At 43.0% G+C, this 15,310-nt stretch overlaps 1 protein-coding gene and 1 long non-coding RNA gene across 2 annotated transcripts in view; one reads left to right on the top strand and one right to left on the bottom strand.

Moving 5' to 3' along the window:
* Nucleotides 1-870: 870 nt before the first annotated feature.
* LOC128897185 (uncharacterized) lies at nt 871-6,426 on the bottom strand. The gene is made up of 3 exons (XR_008462233.1): nt 6,274-6,426; nt 5,158-5,345; nt 871-1,778 (listed from the first exon to the last, which is right to left on the bottom strand). It is a non-coding gene; the product is annotated as an uncharacterized LOC128897185 (long non-coding RNA).
* Nucleotides 6,427-6,524: 98 nt separating this feature from the next.
* SATB1 (SATB homeobox 1) overlaps nt 6,525-15,310 on the top strand; it is a 99,226-nt gene continuing 90,440 nt past the window's right edge. Inside the window, exon 1 of the mRNA XM_054161228.1 lies at nt 6,525-6,593. The gene's annotated coding sequence lies outside the window, so the exon portion shown is untranslated. The remainder of the gene's footprint in view (nt 6,594-15,310) is intronic.

Here is a 15,310-nt window from a genome sequence, read left to right as displayed (position 1 = left end):
GCTCACCAGAATATGTTTTTATTTATGAAGAAACCAGCAGCAGTGGCCGAGGACAGTTAACATTGAAAGCACCGAGTTGTTCCCTTCACAACATAAGCCTTGTCGTGGCCCAGCTGACAGATGGACTATTCAAAGCATGGTGCACCTATGCTTGGGAATCATATTGCAAAGCTTACAAAGTGGCCCTGTCCATTGATAAACTCCACAGGAAGTATTGTGTTAAATCCTGTTCTCACTTCACAATATTCCTGAGGTGAAAACACAATTTTGTGTTTATTTTGACATTGTGACTAATGTCTTGCACTCCATGACAGAAAATCAGCAGGCGGCCTTTCTAGCTAGATGAGCTAACTCCAGCCCAAAACCACATTGCTTTAAAATTTTCTTATTCTGGGTATGTTCTGTTTAGGCCTTCACAAAATCTCTGCATTTCTAATAACAGTGTGTCTAAACAGTTCAGTGGCGAGTGCTAAATTCTGGAGCCCCTATTACAGGAGGGATCTGGAGGTGCTGGAGCATGTCCAGAGAAGGGCCATGAGGATGATCAGAGGGCTGGAGCTCCTCTGCTATGAGGACTGAGGGAGTTGGGGCTGTTCAATCTGGAGAAGAGAAGGCTCTGAGGAGACCTAATTGTGGCATTCCAGTATCTGAAGGGGCCCTACAAGAAAGCTGGGGATCAGGGAGTGATAGGACTGGGGGGAATGGAAAAAAATACAGAAAATAGATTGGATGTTAGGAAGAAGTTCTTCCCCATGAGGGTGGTGAGACACTGGAACAGGTTGCCCAGGGAGGTGGTAGAAGCCTCATCCCTGGAGGTTTTTAAGGCCAGGCTGGATGTGTCTCTGAGCAACCTAATGTAGTGCAAGGTATCCCTGCCCATGGCATGGTGTTGGAATTAGATCATCCCTGAGGTCCCTTCCAACCCTAACAATTCTATGATTCTGTATTTATATTACCACCTATAGCAGGAAAAGTCTTTCTATTGAATACACTGAGAATACAAGAGAAAGAAAACATATTTCCTCTTATTTCTTCTGTTTTCCCAAGACTATTTAGTAAACTCTAATGGCATACCTTGTAACTCCTAGTTAGGTATTCAGAATAGAAACACAACTCTAAGTTAAATATAATTTGTGAAATCTATGCCATATTTAATAAAAAATGCATGTAGTCAGAATCATATGATGTTTTAATCTCCATAGATGCAAAACCTGAATTTATTACATACAACCTGTATTTGTAAAAGAAGACAGTCACCTGGTTTCCCTTCACTGGTTTAAACTGGCAGTCCCTCACTAGAGGCAAAAGAATTCTTTAAAGCAGTCAAGACAAACCAGACACCCAGGAGAAGGAGAAAAGAACAGACAATGTGCAGGAAAAGTGGTTCACACAAGTATTAAAGCACCTCCTTCGATCCTTTAAAAACGAATAATTTTCAACTGACAGAAGATGGAAAGAGCATTCAGGCAAAACAGATGAGTCTCATGTCATTGATGCACCTGCAACAAGTTGATCTTCTCTTCTGTAAATCTGAAGAGGAAATCTACAGGATGCAATTTAATTTTTCAGGTAACCAAAAGATGTCCTTTTACAGAGATGCGGAGCAAGAAGCAGTTACCCATCTTGGAGAGAAGCTGAGTGGACTGAGGTATTGTGCAGTGTCAGTGCCTGGAACATGAACTGGAGGAAACTTAAGCCATGATGGCCTTTCAGTGAACATTCTCAGGAGAGACATTCAAGTAGTGAGGTGGCACAGGTCTAAGTCGGGAGATTGATACCTAACCAACAAAGAACAGAACCATCAAAAGACTTCAGAAACACATTGAAAACAGCAGCCACATTCAGCAGTCTTCGATCCACTGGTGAGATGAAACATCAGACAAGGTTATAGTACTACTGATAATGGCCACTTGCATTTAAAACATGCACAGAAGGCCACTCCAGCATGGTTGTATTTGTTCACTGCCATTTTCATCTACAACAGCTAATGCTAATACTACCTAGAACATAGTTACTCAACCCAAATCTTTAATATCACTGAGCTACTGAGACAGGTATGTGCAGACCATGCTAGTAAGCAGGGGGGTTTTGCTATGTTTCATAAACATTACAATATAGATTACAAAATTTAGGCTCCTGGTTTTGTATGTTAAAATGGAAAGAAAAAACCCAAACAAAGCAAAACACAACTCAAACATTGTTTTCAGTTTCTTATGCATTTAAAGCACAGAAAAGAAGTGATCATAAGAACTACTAGGGGGCATGTAGTGGTTTTCTTGTTTTAGGTGTTCAAAAAGGGATTGGACGTGGCACGTGAAGCTATGGTTTAGTTGTCATGAGGTGTTGGGTGACAGGTGGGACTTGATGATCTTTGAGGTCTTTTCCAACCTTATTGATTCTATGATTCTATGTCTACAGCATTAACCACATACTAGAAGCTGGAAATAAACCACACTTGCTAAGGTACATGTCACTTGGGAACAACAGCTAAGCATTACGGAGAGTTCTGCTGCTGATCAGTAATTTCAGGCAGAAGGTGGCCTTCTTTATCAACCACGGGTCAACACAACTCTAAAGTATGCACACATTCATACAGTGTTTCTTCTTCATAACAAACATTTCATTTCAAGCCCCATTTGACATCAGATACAGGGGGGAAAACCCAAACAAAAACAAATACAAACCCAAACAAATAAAAAAACCCAACCCAAACCTACATGAATATTTGGTTCCTGGAACTATGTGGATACTTTTAACCCCACTCTACTCCTCACTCCAGTTCCCACCTCACTTTACTCAAGTCTAAACACAAATAAATTTACGTCTGAAAGGAACTGGAAAGCATCTGATATATTTCCCAGAGGATCTGATAGCTCTTCTCACACAAAAGCCTATTTCCACAACATTATGTCACAGTAGCAATTCCAGTAAGGGGAACCTCAGGAAGGGCCTCTGACATAGTTTCAATTCACCACTTTCATTACCTCACTTGAAAGAGAGGTTTGAACAGAAATATTTTCATTTCCTCCTTCACTTGAATTGGTTATGTCTGTAGACCTTATAGACATACAAGGGGTCATCAACAAGATGGTCTTTGAATAAATGCATTTTCACAATCTATTTCAAGTCCCTCAAACTCATGGGATTCTGGCATTCCTTGGCAGGCTCTAAATTCACAAATTCATGAGTGGCTTATTGTGATTCATATGCCATTTTCAGTTTTGGCAGGTAATGCTAATGCTACTGGAGAATGATTATTTGAATGAGATCTGCACCCACTTCCCTGAAATTAGGACTCTGGAAAAGCTCAGAACAGAGCTGTCGGCATAAATACATAAAAATATATGTAAGCACTTATTCTGTATAGGGTTTTGACTGTACAATTTCAGCCATCAGGGATTAGCAGGATGAGCAGGACTTTCTGTAGCTCCTGCAGAAGGTTGAGCAAGCAAACATCTGGGGGTGGACACTAAGGAAAAGGAAATATCTATGTGTCAGTAATAGGAAACTTATATTGTACACCTGCTTGTTAGGCATGCCATCTGCCTTCAGTCATACCATAATACAGCTTTGATGGCATGCCCACAGCTAAAGGGCAGGCAATATATATGTGTCTTGCTTCACTGACATGAATGACACAACCTGCTAAAACTCACTGCTTAATGAGATAAACCATAATTCTCAAACACAGTATATGGCTGTCCCATGTTTTTCAGTGTTTAGACCCACACTAAGTATTTTCATACTGAAAATACTGAAGGAGCATGATGGTGAAAACCAACACACACCAGGTAGGCAACAGCACCACACAGTACTGATGCTGGACTTGTCATTGTATTTTGTTGGCCTTTAACTACCCCCCAACGTCCAGCAAACGTTGCTTGCAGTAACTTAATAACAAGCAATTCTGCTCCCATTACTGCTCACAATCTCATATTCAATGTTTCTTGTTTCCAAAGTAAACTGCTTTATGCAATTCAAAGGTATCATTTTACTTTTTAAAAAGCTTAGAAAAGGAAATGTAATCTAAAATGAAAAAAAAAAAAAAAAAAAAGGTGTATTTTGACTAAAATACAAAATTGATGAAAAAAACCCAAAGAACATTTACACTGCATTTCTTTTTTTAAAGAAGCATTTTCCATAGTGCATTTGAGGATCTTCAGGAGGGAGCTTGATCTAAATTCAAATCCAGTTCTGGCTCTGCTCTTAAATCCATGTGTGGCCTCAGGCAAATGTGTTAAATTTTCCTGTTTCAGTTTCCCTGCCTTTAAAGTGGGGATAACGCAACGAACCCAAACAGCTCAGGTGCAATTTATAAGAACAAGTAACTTGATTATTAGATTTCTGAGACATGAAACATGATTATCACTAGGACTTTCTGACCAGTCTCAGTCAGAAGTGTGTGATACAAATTAAAGGGGATGGGTCTGTGACAATAGAAAGATGCCAGTTAAGTCAGTCATTCAGCCCAAGTAGCTATGTCAGGGGGCAGCTCCTGGGAGTGGCCAGCTGGACCCATGAAAGTGAGAATGGCAAACTGTGTATGGACTTTCTATTTATTGCCCTTTGGCACCTAAAGACTGCAAGAACCTAAGTCGTCTCTGAGAAATGAATAGGTCCAAAGCACTGCAACATATCAGCTGCAAGCAAATAAAATGTTATCCCTATAAGAGAGCTCAACGTTATTTTCCAGTGGAAATGTCAGAATTGATTAAAGACTTAGCATTTCTATTCAAAATGAGAGTAGTGGATGATACATTTTAGAGGGATAAAAAAACTCAGAGGTCTGATAACATGGAGATAATAGGGTAAATTAATTTCTGGTGCTGCTGCAGTGATCTGGTACTCAGCGTATTTGGTCCACATTTATAGCACTGTACATAGTATAAATAGGGGTGCCTTCTAATAACGATGACAAAAATGCTCTTCCCACTGGCAAGGTCAGTATTATTGTTATTCCTTTTATTAATTAACCTTTGAGCTTATGTGGCCTCCACAAATTAATGATTATTCAATAACTGTGCTACAAGATTGCACTTTCTAATAGCAATTAATAGAAGGGCATACCAGTGGTTAACAAGGAAAAGCACTGACACATCAACTTCATGGTCCTGGTCTTGTTTCCAAGACGTGCAAAGGTGTCTAGAGGAACTGTACCTGTCAACTCCCAGGGCTTTGAAAAAGGCCATCTGCCTCAAAGTCAAGACAAATAAAACCCAGAAACTGGGCTGACATCCAGCGTCCCCTCTCTTCTCAGCCTCCTAGGGAATAACAAACAGACTCTGCTTCAAGGGAAACCTTCACTCATTGCTAGGTTCACTCTCCTGGATCTCCACATCCAAATCCTGCATCAGCAAAGGTGGGAAAGAAGGTCTTAAAAACAAAAGAGAGCTGAAGTCCCTCCCCATGGAGAAGTTACACGAATAAAGACAATTCTCAGAACTGAGTTACTGAGGAGCACGTGGTGCCAGGTGAAACACCAGGCGAGGGAACCGGGGGTGATGTGCGGCGGGGCCTGGCTCCTTTCCCGGCGGGCCGCGCCCCCAGGAATACCTGCCCCCACCTCGGGCATCGCCGTCTTACGGAGGTCGCCAGCATGGTTGCGGAGCAGCCTCAGCAGCCTTAATGGCTGAGAGGGGCCGCCGCGGGGTTGCTCGGAGCAGCGGCGGGGGGCAGCGAGGGCAGGTGAATAAAGTAGAGATAAATGTGCGAGGGAAGGATCAGGGGAAAAGGGAAAGCGGGGATGCGGGCATGCGGGGAGGGGGCGCAGTGCGCTAGGAATGAAAGGCGGGGGCGCAGGAGGTGTGCTGGCCCCTCTCGCAGGGCAGGGGGAGTTGCAGGGACGCCCTCCCCCCGGCACTGCCACCAAGCCAGCCCCACCGCCACGCGGGGCCGGGAGCGGGCTGAGGCGAGGAGACGCCGCGCACACACGCACAAGCGCGCACACGCTCACACACTCACTTGCACACGCACACTTACACACTCACGCAGCCGCTGCGCTCCAGCCGCTTCTCCCTGCTCCTCCCGCCCCCCAATCCCCGCAGCCTGCGACCGCCGCTCAGGCAGGAGGCAGCAGGCGCGGAGACCCCCGTCCGCAGACGGCCTCCTGCCGCCGCGCTGCCCCGACGGCATCGCCGCCTGTCCCCGGGGGCAGCGCGCACCTCCCCGCCCGAAGGGGCCGTACGAGGCAGCGACGGGGGGGGCTGGGGCGCGCAGACACACAGACACACGCAGACACACACACAGAGAGACAGAGCTGCCCTACGCCGGTACCTTGCTGCCCTGGTGTTTTCCGTCCGGGCTCCTCCTTGCTGAGGCAGCTCGGAAGCGGAGTCGATCAGGCGGGCGGGCGGGTGCGTGCGTGTGTGTGTGCGCGCGTGTGTGTGTGTGTGTGCATGCGTGTGTGCGAGAGCGAGCGACAAGCCAGAGAGACTCTCCCCCCTCCCCTTCCCCCTCCTCCTCCTCCTCGCTCTCCTTCCTTTAAACGCCCACTCCTGATGGGTGAAAAGACAACTTGAACTTCAGTGCAATTAACTTCGCCGGCGCCTCGGAAGCCGGAGGTGTCGCCGGCCTCGCCCGCCGCGCTCCCATGAGTGAGTCGCTCCCGCTCCTTCGGCGTAGCTCCTCGGGGACGGGGGGGACGGGACCGTGCTGGGGGCACCCACCGCGGTAATTTACAGAGGCCGGCGGTGCCGACTCGGGAGGGAGGGAAGGAGGGCGGGCGGGGGAGGCGCGGGGTGGAGGGGGGTCCGTTTGGCACTGCAGCCGCCGGAGTCTCCGGGCCGGCACGGACTCACACCTGCCACCGCGACTCGGGCGCCGCTCCGTTCCCTGCCTGCCGCCGCCTCTCCCGCCACCGACACGGGGGCAATGAAAGATGCTGGGGGCGAGGGGGGCAGAGGGGGAAAAAAAAAAAAAAAAAGAAAAAAACAACAAACCACCTAAAAGTTTGACAAAGTTCTTCCCTGGCCCCGCGCACCTCCCGGCAGCGGCAGGCGCTGGGCGACGGGGCGGCGGCACTCTCTCGACGGCGCGGGGCGCGGCGGCGGGTCGTAGCGGGCGTGGGGGGCACGAGAAGGAGGGGGTCGTGGGGTGGTGCTTCCGCCGGGCGCGGGAGTTGCGCGGGCGGCGGAGCGGCGGCGGCGTGTGGCACGGCCCCCCTTCACCCGCCCGCGGCACGACCCGGCGCCGCCGCTGTCACGGGGAGCAGTGCCAGGAACTCGCCTCTCTGCTCCAGGATCTTATATTTGATTTTTCCGCTCCGTCTCCAAACCTACTACCCGGGTTTTGCTCAAACTGTCGTCCTTTTGTGGCCGTCACCGCTCGCTGCCCGGGGAGCGCTCCTGACAGGCACCTGCCCGGTCCGGAGTTCTCCTCTGCCAGTCTCCAGGCTTCTCTGACTGCGAGAGAAACTTCGCTAAAATGCAAGTTTGATGAAATACTTTGCACCAGCTCCTAAGCTGTAATGAGTTTAAACGGACGAAGGCTCTCCGCTGGCTTTAGCCAGTCCAACTGAGCTCAGCGCTTCTGTGACAATAATTCACAAATTCAGATGCAGAGACTCCAGGGCGTATGATCCGGCAGTGCCCTTTCATTCTGGTCCATGCTGCTCGGGTGGGAGTTAGCAGCAGTTCCTTATTTCTACTTTACGTTATTTTGGTACAGTGCATTCGTATATTTGTCTGCTGTAGTCTGCTGGCAAACATTAGCATTCAAGCTTACATTTTTGACAAATGTGCAGACAGGAATAGCATGAATAGGCATCTTAAATATTAACAACCTAAGCATCTGTTGTGAAACAAATTTAATATATTTACTCTGTTTTTCTCACATTGTTAGAAAAGGTTACAATAAGTGTAAAATTTCAGCTGTAGTTAGCACAAGGAATGCTTGGATATTTCACTATCTCTTCAAGCATTTAACACAATCACCAGATAGAAATGTGTCAAATCAGGCGGACTATTCAGAAACAACTTGAGAGAGTAAGCAGGAGTGTAAAGACACGAATGCAGGATGTTCTCTGCAGTTTGTGTCTTCTAATTACTCTGCAGCACTATTTGTAGAATTTGAGAGGACTCTTTTCAGTCCAGTGTTCCTATCAGCTCTTTTAATTCATTTATACGTACACTCATTTTCTAATCCATTTTTTATTTGAGATTGTTGCTGACATTACCTTGCTTTTCAGGTCAAAGCAATGTTTGGCACAGGAATGTGTAATAACATACAGTAGGTACACAAAATGAGCAGGCAGAAAATGCAACATGTTCGTGTATAAGCATGCGTCTCAACAGATAGCACACGCACATAATAAGGCAACAGAAGAGAAATTAAAATGACTGGTTAGTATGCTATGTATGCCCACTGTAGAATACAAACAGCTAGTGGAAGAGAAACAACTGACTCCAAGGAATTCCTCCATCCCTGGAATAAAACTGTTGTGAGTAGAACAAGAGCATAGAAGAGTGAAGTCTCCAAAAAGACTGTAGAGTTATTTCAGGAATCAGTGCATTCCTTCCTTTTTTTCCCACAAGTTCAAATATGTAATAAATAAGTTCTTTGTACACAAAAGAGTTCACTGGAACAACAAAAAAAAAACCAACCACAAAAACATTTAAATTGAATGCTTTTTGTTAGTGTACTTTGAAAAACTGGCCGCTTCCTTTTTATATTCTTTGTTCTTAACACTTTAAATAGGAAAGTACCTCGCAGATTCTCCTCTCCTGTTATTTTAGTGATGCCCAACAATCCTAACCTGCTGCTGCATACTCCGGAGAAAGCACTCTAAGGCAGGCAGAGTCGCTCTCTAACTCGCTAATGGGACATAGTGCTTTGGCAGAATGAGAAGCAGAGAGGGTCTGCCCCCGTAGCCTGAGCGTGTATACGGGCAGGACATCTTTTTGGTTCGCGCATTAGGCCCAGCAGGTCAGCTGATGAGCATCTTCCCTCTGCTGCTGTGCTTCCCAAGCCAGGGCAGGCAGTGCCAGCCCTGCCTGCAGCCCTGTCCAGTCCTGCCGGCAGCACGGGCACATCTACTGCTGAAAGCAGCACGGAGACCTCTTCAGAGTAGCAAAGTCCTGAATGAGCACTAACTCATCCCACATGTCAGGTCTGGGATAGCGAGAGGTTTAAATGTGTGCAACTGCCATTTAGAAGACAAACAGCTGAAGCCTGGCATTCCTGGAGACAAAAAAAAAAATACCCCCCCAACTCTTTTACTTGTATCAACTGCGCAGTTTTTGGAGGTATTGTCACTTTTTTATTGTCACCTATTTTTTAATCTAAGCATTGTCAGATAAATTTGAAGTCCTTCTTACGGTTTCCCGCTGCATTTGTGAGGGGACAAAAAATAATCAAGGACATCATTGATAAAATAGTTTGTGATATATAGAAAAAAATAATAAAGCAGGTTTCTGAATTAAGGCTGGAGGGAATATGACTTTGAAATGTTTTAGTCATATTTTTAGGTGTTTTAATGTAGATACTACTGAATCATTTTATTGCCTTCTTGTATAGAGCTGCCATTGCTCTCTCTAGATATATTTAATATATATCCAATGAAGCCACAAACTTTCCTTCTACAACGGTTTAAACACATCTGGAACATTTTACTTTCTTATAATTTATGTTAATAGATGTAGAGTGTATATACAGTCTTCTCAGAAATCATTGCTTTTTCCAGAAGGGAATTTTTTTTTACTTTCAGTCAGGGAATATATTTGTAAGAACAAAATAACTCAAAGTATAGGCAATTCCATGTATCATTTTATTTGCTGTTATATTAGGCTGATTATATAAAGCTTTCATTTAGAACGATGGGATGATGAAATTACAGAGGAGTGATTGGCTTTTGTGTTTTTTTTTTTTTTTCAAATGGTTCAAGTTGAGGGCTGCAGAAATGAATGTTTTTGGTAAAGTTCTTTGAGTACATAATATTTTTCATAGAATTCTGACAAATTAATTTAATAGAAAAGCCACAAGTCCCTTAGCACACGAGGCTATATTTTCAGGTAAAATGGAAGTTCTGCTTTTGCCATTATAGGCATCAGGCTTCAGTAATCTGCTCCTCTTGTGGAATGAACACTTTCTACTTAAAGCTATCATGCACCTACTGTTTATTTACGCTGCATTAAACTGACAGCACGGCAATCAGAGGAAAAATATGACTTACTTTCCTGAAGTAAACACCAGTTTATAGGTTAGTGCATGTATTTATATTCCTGTCGCCACTAAATAATGGCTGTCTCCATTTTAATATCTACCTGTGATGTTATCCGAGGCAGATGGCTCTTCCTTGTTTAAAATGAGGGGGGAAAAAAATGCAAGTTGGGGAGGGGGGGGGGGGAGGGATGAGGAAGAAAAGAAAGTTTTGTATCATTCCACTCCAGGAGGAACTTAATAGAAGAGTGATTCAGTATTCCTTTCTGTGGCACGCAGAAGCCAGTTTTAAAGACATAGCCTACAGTTTTACTTGGTGTATTTGAATTGCATCTCAAACAGGGAAAACAGAATTCCTTAACAGTATTTGTCTATCCAAGTCACCGAAATTGTATATTCAGGCAATGGCAGATTAAGGGCAGAAGCATTTTATTAATAACTGAAAGCACATATGTGTGTGTGATGAAAAATGTTCTGCAAATCTGTCACTATGCAATCAAGTGCATTTTTTAAACTTTAGTTGTCACAAAGTTGCTACTGTTTCTAAAAAAAAAAAAAAAGGGGGGGAAAAAAAAAGAAGAAAAGTCAAACAGTTTGATGGTTAAAGAGTAACTTACAGTCTTTATTGCTCGCTATACTGAAATTTTGCAACTTTATAAAGTCCCTAACAGAAAACCCTTATTGATGTTACTTTTAATCTTGGGCAAAGGCATCCAAGTAGCTGGCATTTTAACTGAAGATAACTGCAGTCAGAATAACACACAGTTTGCAGAAAACTTCCTTAAATCCCCCCTCAGAAGATCCCATTAATAACCACTACCTGAGAGGTCCATTTTTTTTTTTTTTTCTGAATTTATGGCATTTAATATTAAGTTAGCTTGCACCCCAGTTCCCAGGTGAGCGGCGGCATGAATTCTTAACAGCTCAGGCCACAACCTGTAACTGTTACTTCAAAAACTGTATACTGTAAAGTTCCCTTCAAAAACGTGTTTTCAAACATTTGCCATCCTGCGGCCTCTAAGTTTACCACAGTTATCACTGACACTTAATTGATACCTGATTTGTCACCTTGCAAATGTCATCTTTCTAATGGTTTCTGTTCTGTATCGTTCTCAATAGTTATAAACTGTGATAGAGGTTAATTTTCAAGAGACTTGCCAGTGCTGGTCTTGTTCATATCTTCTGATCTAGTCCTTGTGCCCTGTTAACAGCTGTGAACTACTCTTAATCTATGGAATCTGGTGCAGTGTAGTAGGAATGGCACAGTGATAGTAGAGTACAGTAAAGTGCAGTAGCCTAGCTCAGGCACTCTCTGAATTGTAAATATCTGCTTTTAAACTTGCTGGGCCTGACTTTCCTCCCATACACACAGGTCTATCCCTGATGAGGTTGGTAGACCTCTGTTTTCTCAGTTCTTGCAAGGGACTGGTGTTGGGTGTTGATGGGCTGAGGGACAGGCTAACACTTAGTATTCATGCCAAGGTCACCTTTAAGCTATTTATTTAGATGTACCAATACCCAGCAGTCTTTTTTGACATCAACTTTCCTGTGAGACTGTGTGTATTTGTGTATGCTGGGATTCGGATGAGCTGTAAGAAGGCTTCCTTTCACTGGAGTGTAGGCTAGCTCTTCTCTTTCTGAGCTGTTGGAAAGCTTCCTTGGGAAGACATCTCCACAGGTACGAGTTCATGAGAGTTAGCTCTTGCCACCTCATGCTCTTCTGTTGTGAACTACAGGTAAGACAGGCAGGAGAGTTTGCTCAACTGCATATGGACCTCAGTTATCCGAGCTGCACGTGGGTGCAGAACATCAGGATGGGCCACATCTATCAGCTGTGTTGGCCTTGCATAACTCTCAGCGACTGTCTGCTCCATCTCTTTCCCTTGGCAGATTATGACATGATATGACCTGAGGAGATGAGGGAGGTGCTTTAAACCTCGAGTGCATCTCATCTTCCCAGGATCCTGCTCTGACAGGATTTATTTGGCCAGAAGCAATCATTTGTGTTTTGTTCCACTTGCTGCTCACTAGAAGTAGTGATGCGCTTGGATCATATTGTCTGGTAATCTTTTCTGGTGTCTGGAGTCCTGGTTCTGGTTTCAGCCCTGACAAAGATGTGTGATCTTGGCCATGTTTGCAATCCTTAATGCCATAAACCCCAATTTTGAAAATGCTCAGCACTCGCAACTTCATATGAAAGAAAAGAAAGCTGCCAACTCACAGTCCCTCCGTAAATGCAGCCTTAATCTGCCCTTAGTTTATTTTCTCAGCTATAAAATTACTAATATAATAGCTTATTAGTAATAAATTCTATTTTAGCCTATATATATATTAGTAATAGATCTGTTTCATAGAGCACTGAAGGATTAAGTTTTTCTATTTGTAAATCAGTCCTAGAGTGGAAAATATTGTACAGCAAAGTAATTGCTTCTCTGAACTCAAACCCACATGCAAAGGTACAACAAAGGTATTTGTTTTTCAGTAACTGTACTTAGAATTTATGTCAGTTTGTAACAGCCAGATAATTTAAACCATTTTCAGTGAACAGGAGAAAAACTCTAAATATCATACACATCCTGTATTCCAAATTTTAATACAATAAAAGACAGAGGAGGGGAGGGAGAGAGAGAGAGTGCACGTATGCAAACTCACAGAAGGACCAAAGGCAAAAAATGAAGTGGAGGGAAATTGCAGAGTGAGTTTTAAAATGTCTATAATCAAAGATCAGATTAATTTATTTATTTTTTTTTGTGGACAGGTGTATTAAAAAAATATTGAAATCATGAAGTCTTTTCATTGTAGGTGGGCTTCCTTAATCTGAGAATCTCAAGAATAATTAGAGGCATCTTAAAAAAAGACAGTTTTAGCTTCTATGGATTCATTGCAATATAATAATGCTGTATACTTTTTAGTGTTATTTCTGCAGTAGACATTTAATTACATGCCTTTGTGAGACATGTTATCTGTATAAGTAACCAGTGCATAAAAAGAATGATACATACTTTTGCATACAAGCTTTTGCTTGCCAGCTTTCCTTTCAAGATTATAGATTAAGGGCTCCAGTCCAGAATGTTCATGTCTTCAATGGAAACAACTTAATTTTACACCGTTTTCTGGAGTAACAGGGCATTTATTGCAACAGCATTTCTTGTGCGGTTACACTTCTTTTAGCAGTAATGCTTGAACTGTTTGTTTAGCAGGTTGGTTTGGGTTCGTTTTCTGTGCAAGAGCCCAAAGTCGTTGTTTCTTTGCTTGTTCACAGGATAGGTTTTGGAACACTAAAGGAAAAAGCGTGTTTAAGTTGAACACTGAGGAGTAAGATTTAAAAAAAACCCAACTAGTAAGAGTCATTTGGTAGATTTCTCACACATACAGATTAATGTTTAGAGGAAACCTGGATACATTTATGTGTGACCTGCACTAGATTCTATGGTCCTGCTCTGGCAGGGGAGCTGATGATCTCCCAAGGTCCCTTCCAACCCTAACATCCTTTGATCCTGTGAAATGTGGAGCTTGCCTTTCCCATGTAAGATATTGAATACAGTCTGAAACATGTTCTGGATCATGTAAATTTATGGGATTCCTAAGTTAGTCCACACATTGCTGTGGAAGAGTGAGCACATTTGCAAGAAGGATCAGGTGCATACAATTAGAGGTTTTCTTTTGATACATTTCACATTCCTGTAGTGGTGCAGCTTGTGAAAAGTCCTCCTCCACGTACTGAACTTCCCACAGCTCCCTGTGCTTTGCACTGCGGTCATTGCAGGCATGAGGCACAGTGGGAACTGCATCCAACCATTCCAGAGCAGAGCTTTTCAATCGATCAGATGCATGTCCTCTTTTGGAAGTTGTTTTTGACTTACTAACTAGCAGCATTGTGCAGGAATGGTACAACACTGGTGCTGAGCCCCTAGTTCTAGTATGCTTTGTAAGGAAATCTCCCGGTAAAATTAATCTCTGTCCCATTGGCTGTACTTTATTGACTTTCTTCCTGTTTTTCTTCACTTGACTAACTGAACATTATAATCCTTTCAACCATTCCTGAAGAACTTTATTATATTCTTCTGAAGATAAAGGATGTAATAATTTTAGAATAACACTTTTGTATTTGCAACTTGTGATTCTATTACTTTCTTTATTTGGACTGCATGTCCTAGGAGAAACTGACTTCTGCATTGCCACTTAAAATTACAATAGGATACTTGTAGTTATTATTTTATAAACATTCCAGGAAAAAAAACCAAAACCAAGCAAACATTTACAGATGCCATGCAAGAAAATTGAACCAGTAGAATTTTTTTATGTGTGGCATGATGACAGGTCTGCCTTCAGAGGCATTATGCTGCCTGGTAAGTTGCACTTCCAAGCAGTATTTCGTATAGGTTCTGTCTCTTTAAAAATGCAGTCTCCTCTATTTGCCCTATTAATTGTTGATATGTTGCTATCCACGAGACAAAAATTAGAGCTGTAATTAAATAATCATGTGATGCTCCTTAGTGCCAGTGAGAGCAAACTCATTTTTCCAGGCCCTGATGGTCACTGATTATTGTATTACTACTGGCTTGCTTTATTTTTTTTTAATGGCTCTGTATTGCTGGGTTACCTAACCACTGCCCTTCTTTTGAAAATTAAAGGAATTGAAGAACATTAAGTCACTTAATTGGCCAGTAGTCTATGGAGACACAAAGTAGTCATACCTTCTCTGCTTTTTGGTCACTCAATTGGTTCTACGGGGAGAACTACATCAGTGGTGTGGTTGTGTGCCATTTAATTTACACTGGTGTTTTGGCTGGGATGGATGCATATAGGGAATGCCAGGAGAATTACAAAAGGAGCAGGGTATTAAAATTCAGAAATGATTAAAATTGAAATAAAAGGATGCTGCTTCTTTGCCAGTACTCTGGCAGTCATAATGACACATAGAGATTAGTTTCCACCTTCATCTTTTCCTTCTTTCTCATTTCCTCTTGTTTATTGTTGACACATTTTCCTTATGTCTCTGCTTCTCAGTGCTTTTTTCCCTGTTACATATTCCTACTTTTTCTCTTTCCTTAAGCATGGAGAAGCTTACTTAACCTTATTATAACAATAACAGAATAGGTTATTAATATTTAATATGCACATGATTAAAATTTCTCTCTTAAACATAGGTCAG

This window comes from Dryobates pubescens, chromosome 4 (genome assembly GCF_014839835.1).
Source record: "Dryobates pubescens isolate bDryPub1 chromosome 4, bDryPub1.pri, whole genome shotgun sequence".
Classification (NCBI taxonomy): Eukaryota; Metazoa; Chordata; class Aves; order Piciformes; family Picidae; genus Dryobates; species Dryobates pubescens.
This window is presented reverse-complemented; position numbering and strand designations above follow the sequence as displayed.